This window comes from Rhinoderma darwinii (genome assembly GCF_050947455.1).
Source record: "Rhinoderma darwinii isolate aRhiDar2 chromosome 5 unlocalized genomic scaffold, aRhiDar2.hap1 SUPER_5_unloc_14, whole genome shotgun sequence".
Lineage (NCBI taxonomy): Eukaryota > Metazoa > Chordata > Amphibia > Anura > Rhinodermatidae > Rhinoderma > Rhinoderma darwinii.
The window spans coordinates 301495-322280 of record NW_027461770.1 but is presented as its reverse complement, the minus strand read 5'-3'; the positions used below and the strand labels follow the sequence as shown (position 1 = coordinate 322280).

The 20786-nt window shown below is 47.8% G+C and overlaps 14 non-coding genes across 14 annotated transcripts; all 14 read right to left on the bottom strand.

Moving 5' to 3' along the window:
- Positions 1–1098: 1098 nt before the first annotated feature.
- On the bottom strand, positions 1099–1289 carry LOC142685540 (U2 spliceosomal RNA). Its single transcript, XR_012855010.1, has one exon. It is a non-coding gene; the product is annotated as a U2 spliceosomal RNA (small nuclear RNA).
- A 1292-nt stretch (positions 1290–2581) lies between these two features.
- LOC142685538 (U2 spliceosomal RNA) lies at positions 2582–2772 on the bottom strand. The gene has a single exon (XR_012855009.1). It is a non-coding gene; the product is annotated as a U2 spliceosomal RNA (small nuclear RNA).
- A 1268-nt stretch (positions 2773–4040) lies between these two features.
- LOC142685537 (U2 spliceosomal RNA) lies at positions 4041–4231 on the bottom strand. Its single transcript, XR_012855008.1, has one exon. It is a non-coding gene; the product is annotated as a U2 spliceosomal RNA (small nuclear RNA).
- A 1288-nt stretch (positions 4232–5519) lies between these two features.
- On the bottom strand, positions 5520–5710 carry LOC142685536 (U2 spliceosomal RNA). Its single transcript, XR_012855007.1, has one exon. It is a non-coding gene; the product is annotated as a U2 spliceosomal RNA (small nuclear RNA).
- A 1280-nt stretch (positions 5711–6990) lies between these two features.
- On the bottom strand, positions 6991–7181 carry LOC142685535 (U2 spliceosomal RNA). Its single transcript, XR_012855006.1, has one exon. It is a non-coding gene; the product is annotated as a U2 spliceosomal RNA (small nuclear RNA).
- A 1288-nt stretch (positions 7182–8469) lies between these two features.
- On the bottom strand, positions 8470–8660 carry LOC142685534 (U2 spliceosomal RNA). The gene has a single exon (XR_012855005.1). It is a non-coding gene; the product is annotated as a U2 spliceosomal RNA (small nuclear RNA).
- A 1272-nt stretch (positions 8661–9932) lies between these two features.
- Positions 9933–10123, bottom strand: LOC142685533 (U2 spliceosomal RNA). The gene has a single exon (XR_012855004.1). It is a non-coding gene; the product is annotated as a U2 spliceosomal RNA (small nuclear RNA).
- Positions 10124–11403: 1280 nt separating this feature from the next.
- Positions 11404–11594, bottom strand: LOC142685634 (U2 spliceosomal RNA). The gene has a single exon (XR_012855096.1). It is a non-coding gene; the product is annotated as a U2 spliceosomal RNA (small nuclear RNA).
- A 1276-nt stretch (positions 11595–12870) lies between these two features.
- On the bottom strand, positions 12871–13061 carry LOC142685532 (U2 spliceosomal RNA). The gene has a single exon (XR_012855003.1). It is a non-coding gene; the product is annotated as a U2 spliceosomal RNA (small nuclear RNA).
- A 1304-nt stretch (positions 13062–14365) lies between these two features.
- On the bottom strand, positions 14366–14556 carry LOC142685531 (U2 spliceosomal RNA). The gene has a single exon (XR_012855002.1). It is a non-coding gene; the product is annotated as a U2 spliceosomal RNA (small nuclear RNA).
- Positions 14557–15848: 1292 nt separating this feature from the next.
- On the bottom strand, positions 15849–16039 carry LOC142685633 (U2 spliceosomal RNA). Its single transcript, XR_012855095.1, has one exon. It is a non-coding gene; the product is annotated as a U2 spliceosomal RNA (small nuclear RNA).
- Positions 16040–17315: 1276 nt separating this feature from the next.
- Positions 17316–17506, bottom strand: LOC142685529 (U2 spliceosomal RNA). The gene has a single exon (XR_012855000.1). It is a non-coding gene; the product is annotated as a U2 spliceosomal RNA (small nuclear RNA).
- Positions 17507–18802: 1296 nt separating this feature from the next.
- Positions 18803–18993, bottom strand: LOC142685527 (U2 spliceosomal RNA). Its single transcript, XR_012854999.1, has one exon. It is a non-coding gene; the product is annotated as a U2 spliceosomal RNA (small nuclear RNA).
- Positions 18994–20289: 1296 nt separating this feature from the next.
- LOC142685526 (U2 spliceosomal RNA) lies at positions 20290–20480 on the bottom strand. Its single transcript, XR_012854998.1, has one exon. It is a non-coding gene; the product is annotated as a U2 spliceosomal RNA (small nuclear RNA).
- Positions 20481–20786: the final 306 nt, after the last annotated feature.

Sequence of the window (20786 nt, the reverse complement as noted above, 5' to 3'; positions counted from 1 at the left end):
ACCACAATGCAGTGCTGAAAGAGGAGGAATCTACATAAAAACGCCTTCCTGGCAACGCCCAAATGCCCTGCTGCCATGCAGATAAACACTGGCAGCGGCAGCAAGTGCATGCCCACAGCCACCCCTTGTTCCTTCACACCTTGTATCAGCTGTAATCCAGTCCAGTCCAGTGCTGCCTGCTGAGCAGCACTGACCAACACTGCCTGGGCCCAGGCTTTTATCTCTGAGGCCCCATTATGATGTCAGAAAGCTGGCTCTGGAATCCTGAGGGCTCCACTATGACACGTGCAAAGTTCCGTCTGAACTTTATATAAGACGGTGAGGCTCAGTCAGTCACTCAGTGTTGCCTGAGAGGGCAACACTGCAACAGCCGGCCGCCAGGCTGTCTTTTTTTTGCACAGCTAGTTGCCTCCAGGAGGCCACAAGAGGGAGACAAGGGACTGCAAAATGGAAAATAGGCATCCACCAACTTTACAGACAACTTCTCCTTGCTCCTACAACCTCCATCCTTGCACAGTTTGTTATTCTTCTAGGTAACATAGTAACAAATCCAAATTGCTGCTCTCTTTGTAGGCAAGCAAGGCTTTGTTGCAACTGCAATTCTTACTTCTTCTTGAAATGTAGGGACGACAGTACATTCCATCACATCCATCTAGTGTACACAGGTAGGTCCATTGTGGCGGGCAGGCGAGCGGGCGGGCTGCTTTATTGGCTGTTTGCTGTTCCCCTACTCCACTCCACTATTTGACTGTTGTGCTGCATCAATCAATCAATCAATTAATCAATCAATCAATCAATCAGTGGCTGGCTCAGGTGCAGCTCTTTAACTTACCTAAAAGGGAGGGCGGAGAGAAGACAAGGAAGGTGAATGAGGTGTTCCAATGTGAAATGCCGGAAACACAGAAACACAGACGACACACAACAAGAGGTGGCAATCTATTCATTAATTGCATTTAATCAATGAGCTCATTATCACTCATGCATTGTCCAACAGGTGTTGAAATAATGGGATTAAAAGGGGAGATCCCTTCAGAAAGACAGAAACAATAGCAAAGACAAAAAACACTTTTGGAATCTGCTTTTAGTCAACACATAAGGAAAGGGTGCACCGGTCCTGGAAATACTGCAATACCAGGTCAATGCGTGGAGTGGACAGAGCAAGCTCTATTTCCATCTCCCTGTTCTAAAAATCCATTTAATATATGGTCCCCAGATAGGGGACGTATCAGATATTAAACTGATAAGAACAGATACTACACTTGATCTTAGCCAAAAGGCCGAGAAGCGATAACCCGAACGGGCCGCGCGTTGCCCGAGCCTGCCCGATACTGCTGTTCAGCCCTTGCAGCGATTCAGCCTACTTCTAGGCAATTCCATGGGGCCCTGCAGGCTCACACACTCACAGCTACACGGGAGGTGAATAAAGGCCGGAGAGGAAGCCAGACAGGATTTGCTTCTTTTGCTTGCACCACAATGCAGTGCTGAAAGAGGAGGAATCTACATAAAAACGCCTTCCTGGCAACGCCCAAATGCCCTGCTGCCATGCAGATAAACACTGGCAGCGGCAGCAAGTGCATGCCCACAGCCACCCCTTGTTCCTTCACACCTTGTATCAGCTGTAATCCAGTCCAGTCCAGTGCTGCCTGCTGAGAAGCACTGACCAACACTGCCTGGGCCCAGGCTTTTATCTCTGAGGCCCCATTATGATGTCAGAAAGCTGGCTCTGGAATTCTGAGGGCTCCACTATGACACGTGCAAAGTTCCGTCTGAACTTTATATAAGACGGTGAGGCTCAGTCAGTCACTCAGTGTTGCCTGAGAGGGCAACACTGCAACAGCCGGCCGCCAGGCTGTCTTTTTTTTGCACAGCTAGTTGCCTCCAGGAGGCCACAAGAGGGAGACAAGGGACTGCAAAATGGAAAATAGGCATCCACCAACTTTACAGACAACTTCTCTTTGCTCCTACAACCTCCATCCTTGCACAGTTTGTTATTCTTCTAGGTAACATAGTAACAAATCCAAATTGCTGCTCTCTTTGTAGGCAAGCAAGGCTTTGTTGCAATTGCAATTCTTACTTCTTCTTGAAATGTAGGGACGACAGTACATTCCATCACATCCATCTAGTGTACACAGGTAGGTCCATTGTGGCGGGCAGGCGAGCGGGCGGGCTGCTTTATTGGCTGTTTGCTGTTCCCCTACTCCACTCCACTATTTGACTGTTGTGCTGCATCAATCAATCAATCAATCAATCAATCAATCAATCAATCAATCAATCAATCAATCAGTGGCTGGCTCAGGTGCAGCTCTTTAACTTACCTAAAAGGGAGGGCGGAGAGAAGACAAGGAAGGTGAATGAGGTGTTCCAATGTGAAATGCCGGAAACACAGAAACACAGACGACACACAACAAGAGGTGGCAATCTATTCATTAATTGCATTTAATCAATGAGCTCATTATCACTCATGCATTGTCCAACAGGTGTTGAAATAATGGGATTAAAAGGGGAGATCCCTTCAGAAAGACAGAAACAATAGCAAAGACAAAAAACACTTTTGGAATCTGCTTTTAGTCAACACATAAGGAAAGGGTGCACCGGTCCTGGAAATACTGCAATACCAGGTCAATGCGTGGAGTGGACAGAGCAAGCTCTATTTCCATCTCCCTGTTCTAAAAATCCATTTAATATATGGTCCCCAGATAGGGGACGTATCAGATATTAAACTGATAAGAACAGATACTACACTTGATCTTAGCCAAAAGGCCGAGAAGCGATAACCCGAACGGGCCGCGCGTTGCCCGAGCCTGCCCGATACTGCTGTTCAGCCCTTGCAGCGATTCAGCCTACTTCTAGGCAATTCCATGGGGCCCTGCAGGCTCACACACTCACAGCTACACGGGAGGTGAATAAAGGCCGGAGAGGAAGCCAGACAGGATTTGCTTATTTTGCTTGCACCACAATGCAGTGCTGAAAGAGGAGGAATCTACATAAAAACGCCTTCCTGGCAACGCCCAAATGCCCTGCTGCCATGCAGATAAACACTGGCAGCGGCAGCAAGTGCATGCCCACAGCCACCCCTTGTTCCTTCACACCTTGTATCAGCTGTAATCCAGTCCAGTCCAGTGCTGCCTGCTGAGCAGCACTGACCAACACTGCCTGGGCCCAGGCTTTTATCTCTGAGGCCCCATTATGATGTCAGAAAGCTGGCTCTGGAATCCTGAGGGCTCCACTATGACACGTGCAAAGTTCCGTCTGAACTTTATATAAGACGGTGAGGCTCAGTCAGTCACTCAGTGTTGCCTGAGAGGGCAACACTGCAACAGCCGGCCGCCAGGCTGTCTTTTTTTTGCACAGCTAGTTGCCTCCAGGAGGCCACAAGAGGGAGACAAGGGACTGCAAAATGGAAAATAGGCATCCACCAACTTTACAGACAACTTCTCCTTGCTCCTACAACCTCCATCCTTGCACAGTTTGTTATTCTTCTAGGTAACATAGTAACAAATCCAAATTGCTGCTCTCTTTGTAGGCAAGCAAGGCTTTGTTGCAACTGCAATTCTTACTTCTTCTTGAAATGTAGGGACGACAGTACATTCCATCACATCCATCTAGTGTACACAGGTAGGTCCATTGTGGCGGGCAGGCGAGCGGGCGGGCTGCTTTATTGGCTGTTTGCTGTTCCCCTACTCCACTCCACTATTTGACTGTTGTGCTGCATCAATCAATCAATCAATCAATCAATCAATCAGTGGCTGGCTCAGGTGCAGCTCTTTAACTTACCTAAAAGGGAGGGCGGAGAGAAGACAAGGAAGGTGAATGAGGTGTTCCAATGTGAAATGCCGGAAACACAGAAACACAGACGACACACAACAAGAGGTGGCAATCTATTCATTAATTGCATTTAATCAATGAGCTCATTATCACTCATGCATTGTCCAACAGGTGTTGAAATAATGGGATTAAAAGGGGAGATCCCTTCAGAAAGACAGAAACAATAGCAAAGACAAAAAACACTTTTGGAATCTGCTTTTAGTCAACACATAAGGAAAGGGTGCACCGGTCCTGGAAATACTGCAATACCAGGTCAATGCGTGGAGTGGACAGAGCAAGCTCTATTTCCATCTCCCTGTTCTAAAAATCCATTTAATATATGGTCCCCAGATAGGGGACGTATCAGATATTAAACTGATAAGAACAGATACTACACTTGATCTTAGCCAAAAGGCCGAGAAGCGATAACCCGAACGGGCCGCGCGTTGCCCGAGCCTGCCCGATACTGCTGTTCAGCCCTTGCAGCGATTCAGCCTACTTCTAGGCAATTCCATGGGGCCCTGCAGGCTCACACACTCACAGCTACACGGGAGGTGAATAAAGGCCGGAGAGGAAGCCAGACAGGATTTGCTTCTTTTGCTTGCACCACAATGCAGTGCTGAAAGAGGAGGAATCTACATAAAAACGCCTTCCTGGCAACGCCCAAATGCCCTGCTGCCATGCAGATAAACACTGGCAGCGGCAGCAAGTGCATGCCCACAGCCACCCCTTGTTCCTTCACACCTTGTATCAGCTGTAATCCAGTCCAGTCCAGTGCTGCCTGCTGAGCAGCACTGACCAACACTGCCTGGGCCCAGGCTTTTATCTCTGAGGCCCCATTATGATGTCAGAAAGCTGGCTCTGGAATCCTGAGGGCTCCACTATGACACGTGCAAAGTTCCGTCTGAACTTTATATAAGACGGTGAGGCTCAGTCAGTCACTCAGTGTTGCCTGAGAGGGCAACACTGCAACAGCCGGCCGCCAGGCTGTCTTTTTTTTGCACAGCTAGTTGCCTCCAGGAGGCCACAAGAGGGAGACAAGGGACTGCAAAATGGAAAATAGGCATCCACCAACTTTACAGACAACTTCTCCTTGCTCCTACAACCTCCATCCTTGCACAGTTTGTTATTCTTCTAGGTAACATAGTAACAAATCCAAATTGCTGCTCTCTTTGTAGGCAAGCAAGGCTTTGTTGCAACTGCAATTCTTACTTCTTCTTGAAATGTAGGGACGACAGTACATTCCATCACATCCATCTAGTGTACACAGGTAGGTCCATTGTGGCGGGCAGGCGAGCGGGCGGGCTGCTTTATTGGCTGTTTGCTGTTCCCCTACTCCACTCCACTATTTGACTGTTGTGCTGCATCAATCAATCAATCAATCAATCAATCAATCAATCAATCAATCAATCAATCAGTGGCTGGCTCAGGTGCAGCTCTTTAACTTACCTAAAAGGGAGGGCGGAGAGAAGACAAGGAAGGTGAATGAGGTGTTCCAATGTGAAATGCCGGAAACACAGAAACACAGACGACACACAACAAGAGGTGGCAATCTATTCATTAATTGCATTTAATCAATGAGCTCATTATCACTCATGCATTGTCCAACAGGTGTTGAAATAATGGGATTAAAAGGGGAGATCCCTTCAGAAAGACAGAAACAATAGCAAAGACAAAAAACACTTTTGGAATCTGCTTTTAGTCAACACATAAGGAAAGGGTGCACCGGTCCTGGAAATACTGCAATACCAGGTCAATGCGTGGAGTGGACAGAGCAAGCTCTATTTCCATCTCCCTGTTCTAAAAATCCATTTAATATATGGTCCCCAGATAGGGGACGTATCAGATATTAAACTGATAAGAACAGATACTACACTTGATCTTAGCCAAAAGGCCGAGAAGCGATAACCCGAACGGGCCGCGCGTTGCCCGAGCCTGCCCGATACTGCTGTTCAGCCCTTGCAGCGATTCAGCCTACTTCTAGGCAATTCCATGGGGCCCTGCAGGCTCACACACTCACAGCTACACGGGAGGTGAATAAAGGCCGGAGAGGAAGCCAGACAGGATTTGCTTCTTTTGCTTGCACCACAATGCAGTGCTGAAAGAGGAGGAATCTACATAAAAACGCCTTCCTGGCAACGCCCAAATGCCCTGCTGCCATGCAGATAAACACTGGCAGCGGCAGCAAGTGCATGCCCACAGCCACCCCTTGTTCCTTCACACCTTGTATCAGCTGTAATCCAGTCCAGTCCAGTGCTGCCTGCTGAGCAGCACTGACCAACACTGCCTGGGCCCAGGCTTTTATCTCTGAGGCCACATTATGATGTCAGAAAGCTGGCTCTGGAATCCTGAGGGCTCCACTATGACACGTGCAAAGTTCCGTCTGAACTTTATATAAGACTGTGAGGCTCAGTCAGTCACTCAGTGTTGCCTGAGAGGGCAACACTGCAACAGCCGGCCGCCAGGCTGTCTTTTTTTTGCACAGCTAGTTGCCTCCAGGAGGCCACAAGAGGGAGACAAGGGACTGCAAAATGGAAAATAGGCATCCACCAACTTTACAGACAACTTCTCCTTGCTCCTACAACCTCCATCCTTGCACAGTTTGTTATTCTTCTAGGTAACATAGTAACAAATCCAAATTGCTGCTCTCTTTGTAGGCAAGCAAGGCTTTGTTGCAACTGCAATTCTTACTTCTTCTTGAAATGTAGGGACGACAGTACATTCCATCACATCCATCTAGTGTACACAGGTAGGTCCATTGTGGCGGGCAGGCGAGCGGGCGGGCTGCTTTATTGGCTGTTTGCTGTTCCCCTACTCCACTCCACTATTTGACTGTTGTGCTGCATCAATCAATCAATCAATCAATCAATCAATCAATCAATCAATCAGTGGCTGGCTCAGGTGCAGCTCTTTAACTTACCTAAAAGGGAGGGCGGAGAGAAGACAAGGAAGGTGAATGAGGTGTTCCAATGTGAAATGCCGGAAACACAGAAACACAGACGACACACAACAAGAGGTGGCAATCTATTCATTAATTGCATTTAATCAATGAGCTCATTATCACTCATGCATTGTCCAACAGGTGTTGAAATAATGGGATTAAAAGGGGAGATCCCTTCAGAAAGACAGAAACAATAGCAAAGACAAAAAACACTTTTGGAATCTGCTTTTAGTCAACACATAAGGAAAGGGTGCACCGGTCCTGGAAATACTGCAATACCAGGTCAATGCGTGGAGTGGACAGAGCAAGCTCTATTTCCATCTCCCTGTTCTAAAAATCCATTTAATATATGGTCCCCAGATAGGGGACGTATCAGATATTAAACTGATAAGAACAGATACTACACTTGATCTTAGCCAAAAGGCCGAGAAGCGATAACCCGAACGGGCCGCGCGTTGCCCGAGCCTGCCCGATACTGCTGTTCAGCCCTTGCAGCGATTCAGCCTACTTCTAGGCAATTCCATGGGGCCCTGCAGGCTCACACACTCACAGCTACACGGGAGGTGAATAAAGGCCGGAGAGGAAGCCAGACAGGATTTGCTTCTTTTGCTTGCACCACAATGCAGTGCTGAAAGAGGAGGAATCTACATAAAAACGCCTTCCTGGCAACGCCCAAATGCCCTGCTGCCATGCAGATAAACACTGGCAGCGGCAGCAAGTGCATGCCCACAGCCACCCCTTGTTCCTTCACACCTTGTATCAGCTGTAATCCAGTCCAGTCCAGTGCTGCCTGCTGAGCAGCACTGACCAACACTGCCTGGGCCCAGGCTTTTATCTCTGAGGCCACATTATGATGTCAGAAAGCTGGCTCTGGAATCCTGAGGGCTCCACTATGACACGTGCAAAGTTCCGTCTGAACTTTATATAAGACTGTGAGGCTCAGTCAGTCACTCAGTGTTGCCTGAGAGGGCAACACTGCAACAGCCGGCCGCCAGGCTGTCTTTTTTTTGCACAGCTAGTTGCCTCCAGGAGGCCACAAGAGGGAGACAAGGGACTGCAAAATGGAAAATAGGCATCCACCAACTTTACAGACAACTTCTCCTTGCTCCTACAACCTCCATCCTTGCACAGTTTGTTATTCTTCTAGGTAACATAGTAACAAATCCAAATTGCTGCTCTCTTTGTAGGCAAGCAAGGCTTTGTTGCAACTGCAATTCTTACTTCTTCTTGAAATGTAGGGACGACAGTACATTCCATCACATCCATCTAGTGTACACAGGTAGGTCCATTGTGGCGGGCAGGCGAGCGGGCGGGCTGCTTTATTGGCTGTTTGCTGTTCCCCTACTCCACTCCACTATTTGACTGTTGTGCTGCATCAATCAATCAATCAATCAATCAATCAATCAATCAATCAATCAATCAATCAGTGGCTGGCTCAGGTGCAGCTCTTTAACTTACCTAAAAGGGAGGGCGGAGAGAAGACAAGGAAGGTGAATGAGGTGTTCCAATGTGAAATGCCGGAAACACAGAAACACAGACGACACACAACAAGAGGTGGCAATCTATTCATTAATTGCATTTAATCAATGAGCTCATTATCACTCATGCATTGTCCAACAGGTGTTGAAATAATGGGATTAAAAGGGGAGATCCCTTCAGAAAGACAGAAACAATAGCAAAGACAAAAAACACTTTTGGAATCTGCTTTTAGTCAACACATAAGGAAAGGGTGCACCGGTCCTGGAAATACTGCAATACCAGGTCAATGCGTGGAGTGGACAGAGCAAGCTCTATTTCCATCTCCCTGTTCTAAAAATCCATTTAATATATGGTCCCCAGATAGGGGACGTATCAGATATTAAACTGATAAGAACAGATACTACACTTGATCTTAGCCAAAAGGCCGAGAAGCGATAACCCGAACGGGCCGCGCGTTGCCCGAGCCTGCCCGATACTGCTGTTCAGCCCTTGCAGCGATTCAGCCTACTTCTAGGCAATTCCATGGGGCCCTGCAGGCTCACACACTCACAGCTACACGGGAGGTGAATAAAGGCCGGAGAGGAAGCCAGACAGGATTTGCTTCTTTTGCTTGCACCACAATGCAGTGCTGAAAGAGGAGGAATCTACATAAAAACGCCTTCCTGGCAACGCCCAAATGCCCTGCTGCCATGCAGATAAACACTGGCAGCGGCAGCAAGTGCATGCCCACAGCCACCCCTTGTTCCTTCACACCTTGTATCAGCTGTAATCCAGTCCAGTCCAGTGCTGCCTGCTGAGCAGCACTGACCAACACTGCCTGGGCCCAGGCTTTTATCTCTGAGGCCCCATTATGATGTCAGAAAGCTGGCTCTGGAATCCTGAGGGCTCCACTATGACACGTGCAAAGTTCCGTCTGAACTTTATATAAGACGGTGAGGCTCAGTCAGTCACTCAGTGTTGCCTGAGAGGGCAACACTGCAACAGCCGGCCGCCAGGCTGTCTTTTTTTTGCACAGCTAGTTGCCTCCAGGAGGCCACAAGAGGGAGACAAGGGACTGCAAAATGGAAAATAGGCATCCACCAACTTTACAGACAACTTCTCCTTGCTCCTACAACCTCCATCCTTGCACAGTTTGTTATTCTTCTAGGTAACATAGTAACAAATCCAAATTGCTGCTCTCTTTGTAGGCAAGCAAGGCTTTGTTGCAACTGCAATTCTTACTTCTTCTTGAAATGTAGGGACGACAGTACATTCCATCACATCCATCTAGTGTACACAGGTAGGTCCATTGTGGCGGGCAGGCGAGCGGGCGGGCTGCTTTATTGGCTGTTTGCTGTTCCCCTACTCCACTCCACTATTTGACTGTTGTGCTGCATCAATCAATCAATCAATCAATCAATCAATCAATCAGTGGCTGGCTCAGGTGCAGCTCTTTAACTTACCTAAAAGGGAGGGCGGAGAGAAGACAAGGAAGGTGAATGAGGTGTTCCAATGTGAAATGCCGGAAACACAGAAACACAGACGACACACAACAAGAGGTGGCAATCTATTCATTAATTGCATTTAATCAATGAGCTCATTATCACTCATGCATTGTCCAACAGGTGTTGAAATAATGGGATTAAAAGGGGAGATCCCTTCAGAAAGACAGAAACAATAGCAAAGACAAAAAACACTTTTGGAATCTGCTTTTAGTCAACACATAAGGAAAGGGTGCACCGGTCCTGGAAATACTGCAATACCAGGTCAATGCGTGGAGTGGACAGAGCAAGCTCTATTTCCATCTCCCTGTTCTAAAAATCCATTTAATATATGGTCCCCAGATAGGGGACGTATCAGATATTAAACTGATAAGAACAGATACTACACTTGATCTTAGCCAAAAGGCCGAGAAGCGATAACCCGAACGGGCCGCGCGTTGCCCGAGCCTGCCCGATACTGCTGTTCAGCCCTTGCAGTGATTCAGCCTACTTCTAGGCAATTCCATGGGGCCCTGCAGGCTCACACACTCACAGCTACACGGGAGGTGAATAAAGGCCGGAGAGGAAGCCAGACAGGATTTGCTTCTTTTGCTTGCACCACAATGCAGTGCTGAAAGAGGAGGAATCTACATAAAAACGCCTTCCTGGCAACGCCAAAATGCCCTGCTGCCATGCAGATAAACACTGGCAGCGGCAGCAAGTGCATGCCCACAGCCACCCCTTGTTCCTTCACACCTTGTATCAGCTGTAATCCAGTCCAGTCCAGTGCTGCCTGCTGAGCAGCACTGACCAACACTGCCTGGGCCCAGGCTTTTATCTCTGAGGCCCCATTATGATGTCAGAAAGCTGGCTCTGGAATCCTGAGGGCTCCACTATGACACGTGCAAAGTTCCGTCTGAACTTTATATAAGACGGTGAGGCTCAGTCAGTCACTCAGTGTTGCCTGAGAGGGCAACACTGCAACAGCCGGCCGCCAGGCTGTCTTTTTTTTGCACAGCTAGTTGCCTCCAGGAGGCCACAAGAGGGAGACAAGGGACTGCAAAATGGAAAATAGGCATCCACCAACTTTACAGACAACTTCTCCTTGCTCCTACAACCTCCATCCTTGCACAGTTTGTTATTCTTCTAGGTAACATAGTAACAAATCCAAATTGCTGCTCTCTTTGTAGGCAAGCAAGGCTTTGTTGCAACTGCAATTCTTACTTCTTCTTGAAATGTAGGGACGACAGTACATTCCATCACATCCATCTAGTGTACACAGGTAGGTCCATTGTGGCGGGCAGGCGAGCGGGCGGGCTGCTTTATTGGCTGTTTGCTGTTCCCCTACTCCACTCCACTATTTGACTGTTGTGCTGCATCAATCAATCAATCAATCAATCAATCAATCAATCAATCAATCAGTGGCTGGCTCAGGTGCAGCTCTTTAACTTACCTAAAAGGGAGGGCGGAGAGAAGACAAGGAAGGTGAATGAGGTGTTCCAATGTGAAATGCCGGAAACACAGAAACACAGACGACACACAACAAGAGGTGGCAATCTATTCATTAATTGCATTTAATCAATGAGCTCATTATCACTCATGCATTGTCCAACAGGTGTTGAAATAATGGGATTAAAAGGGGAGATCCCTTCAGAAAGACAGAAACAATAGCAAAGACAAAAAACACTTTTGGAATCTGCTTTTAGTCAACACATAAGGAAAGGGTGCAACGGTCCTGGAAATACTGCAATACCAGGTCAATGCGTGGAGTGGACAGAGCAAGCTCTATTTCCATCTCCCTGTTCTAAAAATCCATTTAATATATGGTCCCCAGATAGGGGACGTATCAGATATTAAACTGATAAGAACAGATACTACACTTGATCTTAGCCAAAAGGCCGAGAAGCGATAACCCGAACGGGCCGCGCGTTGCCCGAGCCTGCCCGATACTGCTGTTCAGCCCTTGCAGCGATTCAGCCTACTTCTAGGCAATTCCATGGGGCCCTGCAGGCTCACACACTCACAGCTACACGGGAGGTGAATAAAGGCCGGAGAGGAAGCCAGACAGGATTTGCTTCTTTTGCTTGCACCACAATGCAGTGCTGAAAGAGGAGGAATCTACATAAAAACGCCTTCCTGGCAACGCCCAAATGCCCTGCTGCCATGCAGATAAACACTGGCAGCGGCAGCAAGTGCATGCCCACAGCCACCCCTTGTTCCTTCACACCTTGTATCAGCTGTAATCCAGTCCAGTCCAGTGCTGCCTGCTGAGCAGCACTGACCAACACTGCCTGGGCCCAGGCTTTTATCTCTGAGGCCCCATTATGATGTCAGAAAGCTGGCTCTGGAATCCTGAGGGCTCCACTATGACACGTGCAAAGTTCCGTCTGAACTTTATATAAGACGGTGAGGCTCAGTCAGTCACTCAGTGTTGCCTGAGAGGGCAACACTGCAACAGCCGGCCGCCAGGCTGTCTTTTTTTTGCACAGCTAGTTGCCTCCAGGAGGCCACAAGAGGGAGACAAGGGACTGCAAAATGGAAAATAGGCATCCACCAACTTTACAGACAACTTCTCCTTGCTCCTACAACCTCCATCCTTGCACAGTTTGTTATTCTTCTAGGTAACATAGTAACAAATCCAAATTGCTGCTCTCTTTGTAGGCAAGCAAGGCTTTGTTGCAACTGCAATTCTTACTTCTTCTTGAAATGTAGGGACGACAGTACATTCCATCACATCCATCTAGTGTACACAGGTAGGTCCATTGTGGCGGGCAGGCGAGCGGGCGGGCTGCTTTATTGGCTGTTTGCTGTTCCCCTACTCCACTCCACTATTTGACTGTTGTGCTGCATCAATCAATCAATCAATCAATCAATCAATCAATCAATCAGTGGCTGGCTCAGGTGCAGCTCTTTAACTTACCTAAAAGGGAGGGCGGAGAGAAGACAAGGAAGGTGAATGAGGTGTTCCAATGTGAAATGCCGGAAACACAGAAACACAGACGACACACAACAAGAGGTGGCAATCTATTCATTAATTGCATTTAATCAATGAGCTCATTATCACTCATGCATTGTCCAACAGGTGTTGAAATAATGGGATTAAAAGGGGAGATCCCTTCAGAAAGACAGAAACAATAGCAAAGACAAAAAACACTTTTGGAATCTGCTTTTAGTCAACACATAAGGAAAGGGTGCACCGGTCCTGGAAATACTGCAATACCAGGTCAATGCGTGGAGTGGACAGAGCAAGCTCTATTTCCATCTCCCTGTTCTAAAAATCCATTTAATATATGGTCCCCAGATAGGGGACGTATCAGATATTAAACTGATAAGAACAGATACTACACTTGATCTTAGCCAAAAGGCCGAGAAGCGATAACCCGAACGGGCCGCGCGTTGCCCGAGCCTGCCCGATACTGCTGTTCAGCCCTTGCAGTGATTCAGCCTACTTCTAGGCAATTCCATGGGGCCCTGCAGGCTCACACACTCACAGCTACACGGGAGGTGAATAAAGGCCGGAGAGGAAGCCAGACAGGATTTGCTTCTTTTGCTTGCACCACAATGCAGTGCTGAAAGAGGAGGAATCTACATAAAAACGCCTTCCTGGCAACGCCAAAATGCCCTGCTGCCATGCAGATAAACACTGGCAGCGGCAGCAAGTGCATGCCCACAGCCACCCCTTGTTCCTTCACACCTTGTATCAGCTGTAATCCAGTCCAGTCCAGTGCTGCCTGCTGAGCAGCACTGACCAACACTGCCTGGGCCCAGGCTTTTATCTCTGAGGCCCCATTATGATGTCAGAAAGCTGGCTCTGGAATCCTGAGGGCTCCACTATGACACGTGCAAAGTTCCGTCTGAACTTTATATAAGACGGTGAGGCTCAGTCAGTCACTCAGTGTTGCCTGAGAGGGCAACACTGCAACAGCCGGCCGCCAGGCTGTCTTTTTTTTGCACAGCTAGTTGCCTCCAGGAGGCCACAAGAGGGAGACAAGGGACTGCAAAATGGAAAATAGGCATCCACCAACTTTACAGACAACTTCTCCTTGCTCCTACAACCTCCATCCTTGCACAGTTTGTTATTCTTCTAGGTAACATAGTAACAAATCCAAATTGCTGCTCTCTTTGTAGGCAAGCAAGGCTTTGTTGCAACTGCAATTCTTACTTCTTCTTGAAATGTAGGGACGACAGTACATTCCATCACATCCATCTAGTGTACACAGGTAGGTCCATTGTGGCGGGCAGGCGAGCGGGCGGGCTGCTTTATTGGCTGTTTGCTGTTCCCCTACTCCACTCCACTATTTGACTGTTGTGCTGCATCAATCAATCAATCAATCAATCAATCAATCAATCAATCAATCAATCAATCAATCAATCAATCAATCAGTGGCTGGCTCAGGTGCAGCTCTTTAACTTACCTAAAAGGGAGGGCGGAGAGAAGACAAGGAAGGTGAATGAGGTGTTCCAATGTGAAATGCCGGAAACACAGAAACACAGACGACACACAACAAGAGGTGGCAATCTATTCATTAATTGCATTTAATCAATGAGCTCATTATCACTCATGCATTGTCCAACAGGTGTTGAAATAATGGGATTAAAAGGGGAGACCCCTTCAGAAAGACAGAAACAATAGCAAAGACAAAAAACACTTTTGGAATCTGCTTTTAGTCAACACATAAGGAAAGGGTGCACCGGTCCTGGAAATACTGCAATACCAGGTCAATGCGTGGAGTGGACAGAGCAAGCTCTATTTCCATCTCCCTGTTCTAAAAATCCATTTAATATATGGTCCCCAGATAGGGGACGTATCAGATATTAAACTGATAAGAACAGATACTACACTTGATCTTAGCCAAAAGGCCGAGAAGCGATAACCCGAACGGGCCGCGCGTTGCCCGAGCCTGCCCGATACTGCTGTTCAGCCCTTGCAGCGATTCAGCCTACTTCTAGGCAATTCCATGGGGCCCTGCAGGCTCACACACTCACAGCTACACGGGAGGTGAATAAAGGCCGGAGAGGAAGCCAGACAGGATTTGCTTCTTTTGCTTGCACCACAATGCAGTGCTGAAAGAGGAGGAATCTACATAAAAACGCCTTCCTGGCAACGCCAAAATGCCCTGCTGCCATGCAGATAAACACTGGCAGCGGCAGCAAGTGCATGCCCACAGCCACCCCTTGTTCCTTCACACCTTGTATCAGCTGTAATCCAGTCCAGTCCAGTGCTGCCTGCTGAGCAGCACTGACCAACACTGCCTGGGCCCAGGCTTTTATCTCTGAGGCCCCATTATGATGTCAGAAAGCTGGCTCTGGAATCCTGAGGGCTCCACTATGACACGTGCAAAGTTCCGTCTGAACTTTATATAAGACGGTGAGGCTCAGTCAGTCACTCAGTGTTGCCTGAGAGGGCAACACTGCAACAGCCGGCCGCCAGGCTGTCTTTTTTTTGCACAGCTAGTTGCCTCCAGGAGGCCACAAGAGGGAGACAAGGGACTGCAAAATGGAAAATAGGCATCCACCAACTTTACAGACAACTTCTCCTTGCTCCTACAACCTCCATCCTTGCACAGTTTGTTATTCTTCTAGGTAACATAGTAACAAATCCAAATTGCTGCTCTCTTTGTAGGCAAGCAAGGCTTTGTTGCAACTGCAATTCTTACTTCTTCTTGAAATGTAGGGACGACAGTACATTCCATCACATCCATCTAGTGTACACAGGTAGGTCCATTGTGGCGGGCAGGCGAGCGGGCGGGCTGCTTTATTGGCTGTTTGCTGTTCCCCTACTCCACTCCACTATTTGACTGTTGTGCTGCATCAATCAATCAATCAATCAATCAATCAATCAATCAATCAATCAATCAATCAATCAGTGGCTGGCTCAGGTGCAGCTCTTTAACTTACCTAAAAGGGAGGGCGGAGAGAAGACAAGGAAGGTGAATGAGGTGTTCCAATGTGAAATGCCGGAAACACAGAAACACAGACGACACACAACAAGAGGTGGCAATCTATTCATTAATTGCATTTAATCAATGAGCTCATTATCACTCATGCATTGTCCAACAGGTGTTGAAATAATGGGATTAAAAGGGGAGATCCCTTCAGAAAGACAGAAACAATAGCAAAGACAAAAAACACTTTTGGAATCTGCTTTTAGTCAACACATAAGGAAAGGGTGCAACGGTCCTGGAAATACTGCAATACCAGGTCAATGCGTGGAGTGGACAGAGCAAGCTCTATTTCCATCTCCCTGTTCTAAAAATCCATTTAATATATGGTCCCCAGATAGGGGACGTATCAGATATTAAACTGATAAGAACAGATACTACACTTGATCTTAGCCAAAAGGCCGAGAAGCGATAACCCGAACGGGCCGCGCGTTGCCCGAGCCTGCCCGATACTGCTGTTCAGCCCTTGCAGCGATTCAGCCTACTTCTAGGCAATTCCATGGGGCCCTGCAGGCTCACACACTCACAGCTACACGGGAGGTGAATAAAGGCCGGAGAGGAAGCCAGACAGGATTTGCTTCTTTTGCTTGCACCACAATGCAGTGCTGAAAGAGGAGGAATCTACATAAAAACGCCTTCCTGGCAACGCCCAAATGCCCTGCTGCCATGCAGATAAACACTGGCAGCGGCAGCAAGTGCATGCCCACAGCCACCCCTTGTTCCTTCACACCTTGTATCAGCTGTAATCCAGTCCAGTCCAGTGCTGCCTGCTGAGCAGCACTGACCAACACTGCCTGGGCCCAGGCTTTTATCTCTGAGGCCCCATTATGATGTCAGAAAGCTGGCTCTGGAATCCTGAGGGCTCCACTATGACACGTGCAAAGTTCCGTCTGAACTTTATATAAGACGGTGAGGCTCAGTCAGTCACTCAGTGTTGCCTGAGAGGGCAACACTGCAACAGCCGGCCGCCAGGCTGTCTTTTTTTTGCACAGCTAGTTGCCTCCAGGAGGCCACAAGAGGGAGACAAGGGACTGCAAAATGGAAAATAGGCATCCACCAACTTTACAGACAACTTCTCCTTGCTCCTACAACCTCCATCCTTGCACAGTTTGTTATTCTTCTAGGTAACATAGTAACAAATCCAAATTGCTGCTCTCTTTGTAGGCAAGCAAGGCTTTGTTGCAACTGCAATTCTTACTTCTTCTTGAAATGTAGGGACGACAGTACATTCCATCACATCCATCTAGTGTACACAGGTAGGTCCATTGTGGCGGGCAGGCGAGCGGGCGGGCTGCTTTATTGGCTGTTTGCTGTTCCCCTACTCCACTCCACTATTTGACTGTTGTGCTGCATCAATCAATCAATCAATCAATCAATCAATCAATCAATCAGTGGCTGGCTCAGGTGCAGCTCTTTAACTTACCTAAAAGGGAGGGCGGAGAGAAGACAAGGAAGGTGAATGAGGTGTTCCAATGTGAAATGCCGGAAACACAGAAACACAGACGACACACAACAAGAGGTGGCAATCTATTCATTAATTGCATTTAATCAATGAGCTCATTATCACTCATGCATTGTCCAACAGGTGTTGAAATAATGGGATTAAAAGGGGAGATCCCTTCAGAAAGACAGAAACAATAGCAAAGACAAAAAACACTTTTGGAATCTGCTTTTAGTCAACACATAAGGAAAGGGTGCACCGGTCCTGGAAATACTGCAATACCAGGTCAATGCGTGGAGTGGACAGAGCAAGCTCTATTTCCATCTCCCTGTTCTAAAAATCCATTTAATATATGGTCCCCAGATAGGGGACGTATCAGATATTAAACTGATAAGAACAGATACTACACTTGATCTTAGCCAAAAGGCCGAGAAGCGATAACCCGAACGGGCCGCGCGTTGCCCGAGCCTGCCCGATACTGCTGTTCAGCCCTTGCAGCGATTCAGCCTACTTCTAGGCAATTCCATGGGGCCCTGCAGGCTCACACACTCACAGCTACACGGGAGGTGAATAAAGGCCGGAGAGGAAGCCAGACAGGATTTGCTTCTTTTGCTTGCACCACAATGCAGTGCTGAAAGAGGAGGAATCTACATAAAAACGCCTTCCTGGCAACGCCCAAATGCCCTGCTGCCATGCAGATAAACACTGGCAGCGGCAGCAAGTGCATGCCCACAGCCACCCCTTGTTCCTTCACACCTTGTATCAGCTGTAATCCAGTCCAGTCCAGTGCTGCCTGCTGAGCAGCACTGACCAACACTGCCTGGGCCCAGGCTTTTATCTCTGAGGCCCCATTATGATGTCAGAAAGCTGGCTCTGGAATCCTGAGGGCTCCACTATGACACGTGCAAAGTTCCGTCTGAACTTTATATAAGACGGTGAGGCTCAGTCAGTCACTCAGTGTTGCCTGAGAGGGCAACACTGCAACAGCCGGCCGCCAGGCTGTCTTTTTTTTGCACAGCTAGTTGCCTCCAGGAGGCCACAAGAGGGAGACAAGGGACTGCAAAATGGAAAATAGGCATCCACCAACTTTACAGACAACTTCTCCTTGCTCCTACAACCTCCATCCTTGCACAGTTTGTTATTCTTCTAGGTAACATAGTAACAAATCCAAATTGCTGCTCTCTTTGTAGGCAAGCAAGGCTTTGTTGCAACTGCAATTCTTACTTCTTCTTGAAATGTAGGGACGACAGTACATTCCATCACATCCATCTAGTGTACACAGGTAGGTCCATTGTGGCGGGCAGGCGAGCGGGCGGGCTGCTTTATTGGCTGTTTGCTGTTCCCCTACTCCACTCCACTATTTGACTGTTGTGCTGCATCAATCAATCAATCAATCAATCAATCAATCAATCAATCAATCAATCAATCAATCAATCAGTGGCTGGCTCAGGTGCAGCTCTTTAACTTACCTAAAAGGGAGGGCGGAGAGAAGACAAGGAAGGTGAATGAGGTGTTCCAATGTGAAATGCCGGAAACACAGAAAGACAGACGACACACAACAAGAGGTGGCAATCTATTCATTAATTGCATTTAATCAATGAGCTCATTATCACTCATGCATTGTCCAACAGGTGTTGAAATAATGGGATTAAAAGGGGAGATCCCTTCAGAAAGACAGAAACAATAGCAAAGACAAAAAACACTTTTGGAATCTGCTTTTAGTCAACACATAAGGAAAGGGTGCACCGGTCCTGGAAATACTGCAATACCAGGTCAATGCGTGGAGTGGACAGAGCAAGCTCTATTTCCATCTCCCTGTTCTAAAAATCCATTTAATATATGGTCCCCAGATAGGGGACGTATCAGATATTAAACTGATAAGAACAGATACTACACTTGATCTTAGCCAAAAGGCCGAGAAGCGATAACCCGAACGGGCCGCGCGTTGCCCGAGCCTGCCCGATACTGCTGTTCAGCCCTTGCAGCGATTCAGCCTACTTCTAGGCAATTCCATGGGGCCCTGCAGGCTCACACACTCACAGCTACACGGGAGGTGAATAAAGGCCGGAGAGGAAGCCAGACAGGATTTGCTTCTTTTGCTTGCACCACAATGCAGTGCTGAAAGAGGAGGAATCTACATAAAAACGCCTTCCTGGCAACGCCCAAATGCCCTGCTGCCATGCAGATAAACACTGGCAGCGGCAGCAAGTGCATGCCCACAGCCACCCCTTGTTCCTTCACACCTTGTATCAGCTGTAATCCAGTCCAGTCCAGTGCTGCCTGCTGAGCAGCACTGACCAACACTGCCTGGGCCCAGGCTTTTATCTCTGAGGCCCCATTATGATGTCAGAAAGCTGGCTCTGGAATCCTGAGGGCTCCACTATGACACGTGCAAAGTTCCGTCTGAACTTTATATAAGACGGTGAGGCTCAGTCAGTCACTCAGTGTTGCCTGAGAGGGCAACACTGCAACAGCCGGCCGCCAGGCTGTCTTTTTTTTGCACAGCTAGTTGCCTCCAGGAGGCCACAAGAGGGAGACAAGGGACTGCAAAATGGAAAATAGGCATCCACCAACTTTACAGACAACTTCTCCTTGCTCCTACAACCTCCATCCTTGCACAGTTTGTTATTCTTCTAGGTAACATAGTAACAAATCCAAATTGCTGCTCTCTTTGTAGGCAAGCAAGGCTTTGTTGCAACTGCAATTCTTACTTCTTCTTGAAATGTAGGGACGACAGTACATTCCATCACATCCATCTAGTGTACACAGGTAGGTCCATTGTGGCGGGCAGGCGAGCGGGCGGGCTGCTTTATTGGCTGTTTGCTGTTCCCCTACTCCACTCCACTATTTGACTGTTGTGCTGCATCAATCAATCAATCAATCAATCAATCAATCAATCAATCAATCAATCAATCAATCAATCAGTGGCTGGCTCAGGTGCAGCTCTTTAACTTACCTAAAAGGGAGGGCGGAGAGAAGACAAGGAAGGTGAATGAGGTGTTCCAATGTGAAATGCCGGAAACACAGAAACACAGACGACACACAACAAGAGGTGGCAATCTATTCATTAATTGCATTTAATCAATGAGCTCATTATCACTCATGCATTGTCCAACAGGTGTTGAAATAATGGGATTAAAAGGGGAGATCCCTTCAGAAAGACAGAAACAATAGCAAAGACAAAAAACACTTTTGGAATCTGCTTTTAGTCAACACATAAGGAAAGGGTGCACCGGTCCTGGAAATACTGCAATACCAGGTCAATGCGTGGAGTGGACAGAGCAAGCTCTATTTCCATCTCCCTGTTCTAAAAATCCATTTAATATATGGTCCCCAGATAGGGGACGTATCAGATATTAAACTGATAAGAACAGATACTACACTTGATCTTAGCCAAAAGGCCGAGAAGCGATAACCCGAACGGGCCGCACGTTGCCCGAGCCTGCCCGATACTGCTGTTCAGCCCTTGCAGCGATTCAGCCTACTTCTAGGCAATTCCATGGGGCCCTGCAGGCTCACACACTCACAGCTACACGGGAGGTGAATAAAGGCCGGAGAGGAAGCCAGACAGGATTTGCTTCTTTTGCTTGCACCACAATGCAGTGCTGAAAGAGGAGGAATCTACATAAAAACGCCTTCCTGGCAACGCCCAAATGCCCTGCTGCCATGCAGATAAACACTGGCAGCGGCAGCAAGTGCATGCCCACAGCCACCCCTTG